Raw genomic sequence first — 7,359 nt, 5'->3', positions numbered from 1 at the left:
GTCAGTACCTGCATTGGGTGGAGTATGCTCACAATGCTCATATCTCTTCTGCTACCAGTCTCTCCCCCTTTGAAATCTACTTAGGGTACCAACCTCCGTTATTTCCTGCCGACGAGAAGGAAATCTCAGTCCCTTCTGTCCATCACCACATCCGCAGATGTCGCAAAGTCTGGAGAAACATCATTGCAACTTTGAACCGTTCATCTGAACAGAACCGCCGATTCGCAGACCGGAAAAGACGCCTAGCTCCCACATACTCACCAGGGCAACAGGTTTGAATTTCTACCCGTGACATACCATTAAAATCCATGTCAAGAAAATTGTCTCCCCGTTTCATTGGCCCGTACAAGATCGACACCATCATCAATCCTTCTGCTGTCTGCCTGCATCTCCCTCTTTCACTCCGGATCCATCCCACTTTCCACGTGTCCCAGATCAAACCCGTCCTGACCAGCCTTCTTTGCCCTCCTTCCGACTCCCCTCCTCCCCCCTTGACATTGATGGACATCCTGCACACACCGTTCACCGGATCGTAGACTCCCGGGGCCGAGGTTGGCAGTACCTGATCGACTGGAGGGCGAACTTGGGTTCCCGGTTCTTTTATTCTAGACCCTGCTCTCCTTTCTGAGTACTATGATTCTCTTCCTTCCTATTCTTTTGGACTGCCAGGTGGCGGTCGTTGAGGGGGGGTACTGTTGGGATCTGGAGGCTTTGTCCACTTTCTCCACCAGAGGGCGCACGAGATCTTCTGGGGGCATGAGCTGACTGCAACACCTGTCTTCCATCTGCTCATCAGGAAGCCCTATTTAAGGAGGAGGAGGCTAACACTTCCCTGCCAGAGTGTTTGCCAGTAATGGTAGAGCTAGACCTGAGCCAAACAACCAGATCTGAATCTCTGATTTTTTATGAACCTGCCTGACCCTGTTTCTCTCTGCCTCACAGATTGAGTCCTGTCTGGAGACCTGAAATCCTGGAGAATTATCTCTGTCTGGAAACTGCCTGCCTGCACTCAGTTAAGCCTCTGCCTTTGCCCTCTGCCTGCCTGCAATCAGTTAAGCCTCTGCCCTCAGCCCTCTGCCTGCCGACTAGCCTCTGGACCCTCAAGGTTCCCCCCCTGCAGCTCGCTCCACCTTTGAGCAGGTATTTACTCCAACATCTGAAAACCTGCAGTTTACCTGGATCTACACTAACTCCTCTGTCCTCCTCAGGGGTGTTCCCCTTGTGACCTGTCTACCGAGCCAAGAACCAGTTCATTCACTGCTTGAAAAGTGAGATTTTAGTCCCCGTAAACTCCCGCAGATCTCCCTAATTTTCGCCAGTTTCCGACAATTTGCTACCCGCGCTTGTCGCCATTTGTCAGTGCAACAAAATTGTCGGAAACGGACTCTGACGTATGTGGAGAGCGATCAGCTGTACTAAAGGCCCTAATTAGCATATGAATGCAGCGAACCCGCGCGGCTGGCCAGGTCTGGCTTGAATAACCTACTCAGTATTGGCTGAAACCACTATTCTCAAACAAGTAAAATCGGTCGTGATTGGCAACCACACGTTGCCAGACTAAAATCGCTCGTGATTGGTTGGCATATATATATATATATATATATATATATATATACATATATATTTACATAAATATATATGTAAATATATATATATATATTTATATATATATATTTATATATATAAATATAAATATATATTTATTTATTTATTCATATATTTATTCATTCATATGCTGTGTATTTATGTTATCCTACACTACTACACAATTATTAGGCTACCATCAAGGACATGAATGAATTTATACAGGAAATGAACATTTGCCAGGAAGCTGTTTATGCAAAGAAAGAGCTTTATTAAAACAAACACAACTATATGCAACGCGAGGATCTGCCCACACATGCGTATCCAAAAATTACAACTCCGTGAACTGTCTGTTTGCCTCCTCGGGGTTGGAGGAGGCAAACAACCCCGAACAGGCAGCATTCCCTCCGAGGCAGGTTCGATGTGCAGACGCCTACTGTGCGTGGCCCTGTACTTCGGCATCGCTTCTAACCGGGACTGCAGCTTAACACAGAGTTCAGAGAGATCCGGCCTACGAAATGGCGGCGGCCGTACAATCCATCCGCCAATGACGCCATCTTCTTCGTCAGACATGAGGTCGACGGTGGCGGACTTCCAGAGTTCCACTTACTCATGAGCTAGCACACTCTGCCTCGATTCCAGCAGCTGTAAAAAAAAAAAAAAAAAAAAAACAATGAATCAGCACTATGCGATCGGATGCACTGCGTATGGACACACAACACATCTATCAATGCACCTGAAAAATAGTCACCAAATAAAGTCTTACTCTCTTTCTTTTCTGAATGCTTGGCAGCTTCCGCGCGCAACGTGTTCTCTGGCTGCGTATATCTGAAGCTCCTGCGTACTGTCTCATAATACGTCTTACAGGCAGCTGGAAAACAATTAAATGAGAGTGGTATGAATAATAGGAGGTCATAGCCTCATTATGAGGCGAGATTACTCTGTGAAAACAAAATGTACAGTTATGATCGGTATCTATCCGTATCTATTTCCTTTTACCGCAGAATGAAAGCATATTCTTTAACTCTTACCCTTGCTCCGGTTCATAGCGCCTGCAATTTGTCTCCGAGTTGTGAAGACGGCGTACTGCTTCGTGTGAATCACAAAAAATACACTTTAATAAAGCTTGTTCTTGCAAGGCTACTATTAGCCGTAGCTTTAGCTTTTAGCTTAGCTAGCAGTAATCGAACATATATTTACCACTAGCTTCTCTTCTTTGAGTTCGTCTCTTCCGCACAGTTGTTTGACTGCAGAGTCGCCATCGCGTCCAAGAGGAGTTGAAGGCGAGTTGAACGGGGGATGTCGTCCAGCCATTGATCACATACCAGCCAAATCCAAACAAAGGAACTGGAGATAAAGTTCTTCTGAGTATAGCATTGTTATACGGAAGGACTCGGAAGAACAGCTGCGTCATCATGTTTTTTTGTTTTTTTGCTTTATTGGCAATTCCGTGTAACAATACAGAGTAATTCAAACATCAAACAAAGATATACAGCAGTTGGTGACATTATAACTTTAAAAAGAATGAGACATATAATGTAAAAAATAAATAAAAATAAAACAAGGGAAACAAACATATAAATAAATAAACAAATAAATAAAATAAACATAAAATAATAATAGCTAGGGGTTTACATTGAGTTTATGGTCATTTAACTTTTTGTAGCTTCCTGTCCTAAACAGTCTTTAAGGAAACATATTAGAAGATGCAATATTGTATATGTGAGAGAGGAGTTGCTGTAAAACAATGGTTTACCACAGATTTAAAACTAGTAATAGCATAAAGAAATATTGAAATTCTAAAACAGTCTTTAGACTTTTTATCAGCAATTACTGTGGGTAGCACAACTTGTGTTACAGAAAATAGCAGGCTTTGGAGATATGTTCTGGAGAATCTTGATTTATACCATACTACAGAACATTTCAAAAGACTGCTGACTTTTTCTATGTTTATAGGTGAAAATAAAAAAAACTACAAAAGAGCAACTTTGCTGTTCTCCATAAATGTTGGGGAAATTGTTTAAAAGTTTGTTGCATAAGGGCGTGCTTTGGTTGCCCAGTGTTTAGCGCACAAAACCCATGTACAGAAAGATTCCTTAGTCCTCGACATGGATGACCCGGGTTCGAATCCTTGGCCGCATGTCTCTCCCTCTCTCATACCCCCTTTCCTGCCAGCCTACTGCCAAAAAAACTAGACACTAGTGCCGTAAAAACTCCAAAATGTGCTGTAAAAACTCCCAAAAAAAAGGCTCTTGCATAAAAGCTTCTACAACACAATGCTGTTGATGGTAGATTGTTTTGAAGGGTCAGACAGGAAAGCTTGGTAAACAAATCTAACATATCTGAGATGCCGATACCATTTACTGTGAAAGAAAGGACAACGGAGAGAAAATGTAGAGAGTAATGTAGGAGTGCTGCTAGAATTCCAGTTCCCAGATCTGTGTTTTCTATTAGTTCTACAACCACTAAAACTTATGTTATAAATGTACGTTATCGGAAAGTGAAACCCTGTCAGAGCTCTCCTTAGATATCAGCCCAGTTACAGTTTGCCCTCTGCTCTCTTGAAAATCTCAAACTCTTGCCACATTTCAGGCATCAAACATAAACATTTTTTAGTGAAGAATCAACAACTAGTTTTACCCAATCATGAAGTGTAATTAAATATATTGGATATTTTTTACTTTTTTAACAAATAAAAAACTGAAGAGTGGGGAGTGCAAAATGAATCGGCCCCTTTTACTTTCAGTGAGGATCTGTGAATGATCCAATGTTGACCTAAATGATACTAAATAGAATCCACCTGTGCGTAATCAAGTCTCCCGATAAACGCACCTGCTCTGTGATCGCCTCAGAGGTCTGTTTAAAGTGCAGAGAGCATCATGAAGAACAAGGAACACATCAGACAGGTCCGAGACACTGTTGTGGAGAAGTTTAAAGCTGGATTTGGAAACAAAAAGATTTCCCAAGCTTTAAAAATCCCAAGGAGCACTGTGCAAGGAATGCACATTTTACCTTGCTGATTCTGATTCACATTTTACCAACAGATTCTGATTAAAACTAATTTTTGAAATATATTATTTTGTGTATTTTTTTTACATAACATTTGCCATTGCTAATGGCATACACAGTAATCTAGAGTACTTTAATTAAATAAATCAATGCAAGCTAAAATGTAAGAGTCTATAATTAGGCCATACTGAGCCTGATCTATTTGTACCATCTATTTGGGGGATATTTATTGCCACACTTTGGGCCACTTAATACCAATTTAGCATCAAATAAATGAGGCAGCCTACCTCAGCATTGTTGCTGACCTTATGTCCTTATGACCACAGTGTACCAATCTTCTGATGGCTACTTCCAGCAGGATAATGCGCCATGTTATAAAGTGAATCATCACAGACTCATTTCTTGAAACTTTTCCACTTAAGTAATTGTGAATTGAGCATATTGACAGACAACATTTTATTTTTTATCTTAAATGCAATTTTTTTTAAAATAATTACTGCTCTAAATGTAATTAGAGCAGTAATTGTCAGCTAAAGATCTGTTTTGGTCTCTATACTTTAACTAAATAAATCAATTCAAGCTAAGGCCCCGTCCACACGAAGTCAAAACGAACACGAAACGCTGATATTTTCCAAAACGTTTGCAATAAAGACGGAGACGTAAAATAAATGTGAGCGTCCACACGAATGCATGAAAACGCTGCAAAATGTATGCCAGGCCTGTAAGTGGCGCTGTGGTGCCAAAGCAAAAATAAGCGGCGAAATGTTGGGCATGTGCACTAATATTTATACATGGTTGCCCTGCGGGTCCATTTTCGTGGTTAAGTCAAATTCAGGTGCTGAACTATGTCGTCGATATTGCTCTGTTCTTCCTGGAGATATTCCAGAAGAAGATTCTGTTGTAAGCCCGATAGCAGGGTGAGTAGCATTAGCAGCAACGGCGCCATTGTTGTTGTGATGTGTCGCGCATGCGTGTTTAGAGGCGATGCTATGACGCATGCGTGTAAAAAAAAATATGCGGTTAGAGCGTAAAGATGGAAACGCTAAAACGGCGTTTCGAAATCTTCCCACTCTGAAGGCTGAATTAAAAAAAGATCGTTTACAGACCCCCGAAACGCCGGCTTCGTGTGGATGAGAGGCTGGTTTGGTGAAAAATTTGTGCGTTTAGGCCAGGGTTCGTCTTCGTGTGGACGGGGCCTAAAATGTAAGAGGCTATACTGAGCCTGATCTCTTTGTATCAGAGATTTTCTTACCTTTTAGAAAAATGTCACTTGGGGTTAAACTCCGCCTGCAACCCTGATTTGCATTTGTATAGCTCACAGCATGTTCATTTACATGTTAAAGCCTCCCCTAGAATTCCATGGGGGGGAGGCATGGGGGGAACACTGCCTAAGAAAGCCAACGTCAATTTCTGACAATTTATGGGAGTTTTCGACGATGCCTGCAAATTACCGTAAAATGCCGTTAACCTGAACTTCCACGACAATCTACAGTGCCGCATATTTTCATGCAGTGATTCTCATTGTAAATCTGTAAATAAACCTTTGAACTTTTTCCCTGTCTGACGAGTGTTTCTGCATGTGGGTTAGACGCCTTGAACCCAAAATGACACAAGTATTCAGTCCGCCTCTTCAGATGGCCGCTCACACTGAGCCTGGTTCTGCTATAGGTTTCTTCCTATTAAAAGGGAGTTTTCCTCTTCACTGTCGCTAAAAGCATGCTTGGCGAGAGGGATTGCTGAAGAGTTAACTCGTAAATGCAATCAGCTGGTATTTCTTAGATAGAAAACTTTGAACCAGTCTGACTGGATGATGTGATTACTTTTTCTCTGTGAAGTTCCCTGAGATGACATGTGTTGTGAATTGATACTACAGAAATAAATTGAATATAAAAATTGCATAGAACATTTTATTATTTAGTGTCGTACAGGTTGAATGTCTTGTTTGCTGTAAAATAAGATGTGTGACATTCTGTTATCACATATTTAACCTGACATTCTTCCCATTTTACAGTAGAAATTCTGCAGAACAAACAACAGTTTGAAGTGAGTTTTTCTCTGATTAAACTAGTCAAATCCTTTTTTATGCTTTTTAAGTTTAAAATATTATTTCAGGTTAAAATTATTTATTTTTTTTTAATGCTATTTCTACACAAAGATTATTCGCTGGTTAATAACAACTTTTTTGCAGACCCCAATTAAAAATATTAGACCAACACATCCAATTATGGAACAGGTTGTCATAAAGTGTAACAGTGTTTTTAATATGTAATTATTCTTTAGGACAAAAAAAAAAACATAGATCTTATGAAGGTATGGTTATTGAAGCATATTTAAAAAAAATTAGTTCACAGCAGCTGAAAAAGATGCAATAAGGAAATCATGGTTTTAATTCTGAATTGAGAACTCGCATTAAATAGTTGAAATCACCCAGAAAACAGTTTGGACATAAAAATATTTATCTGAAGATATCTAGTGTGTGATATTGGTGCAGAACTTGTAACAAACAAATATTTGCTTACCAGCTATACCAGAGAATTGCTGTGTAGTAATATGATAAACACCAGTTACTGCTGATAAAACCACAAGTTTTTGAAATCTTGCAAGTGTTTTCCCTGAATATGACTGGTCAGATTTTGTTTCTTCTTTTTTTTAAGGGCGTTGCTTAAAATATTCCCTCAAGTATGTTGTATATAGTACTATATATATATATATATATCAAGCCTCTGTCTAAGGAAAGAGGCAGCAAAGGTTCTGAACAGTTTCAGA

General features: G+C 40.3%; 1 long non-coding RNA gene across 1 annotated transcript; it reads right to left on the bottom strand.

Annotated features, from left to right (window-relative positions):
• Nucleotides 1-2,193: 2,193 nt before the first annotated feature.
• Nucleotides 2,194-2,668, bottom strand: LOC119799072. Its single transcript, XR_005282807.1, has 3 exons — nt 2,616-2,668; nt 2,351-2,455; nt 2,194-2,229 (listed from the first exon to the last, which is right to left on the bottom strand). It is a non-coding gene; the product is annotated as an uncharacterized LOC119799072 (long non-coding RNA).
• Nucleotides 2,669-7,359: the final 4,691 nt, after the last annotated feature.

This window comes from Cyprinodon tularosa, unplaced genomic scaffold (assembly GCF_016077235.1).
Source record: "Cyprinodon tularosa strain WSP-4 unplaced genomic scaffold, ASM1607723v1 ctg1173, whole genome shotgun sequence".
Taxonomy (NCBI): Eukaryota; Metazoa; Chordata; class Actinopteri; order Cyprinodontiformes; family Cyprinodontidae; genus Cyprinodon; species Cyprinodon tularosa.
Note: the sequence above shows the minus strand (reverse complement) of the source record. Positions and strands in the feature narration are given on the sequence as shown.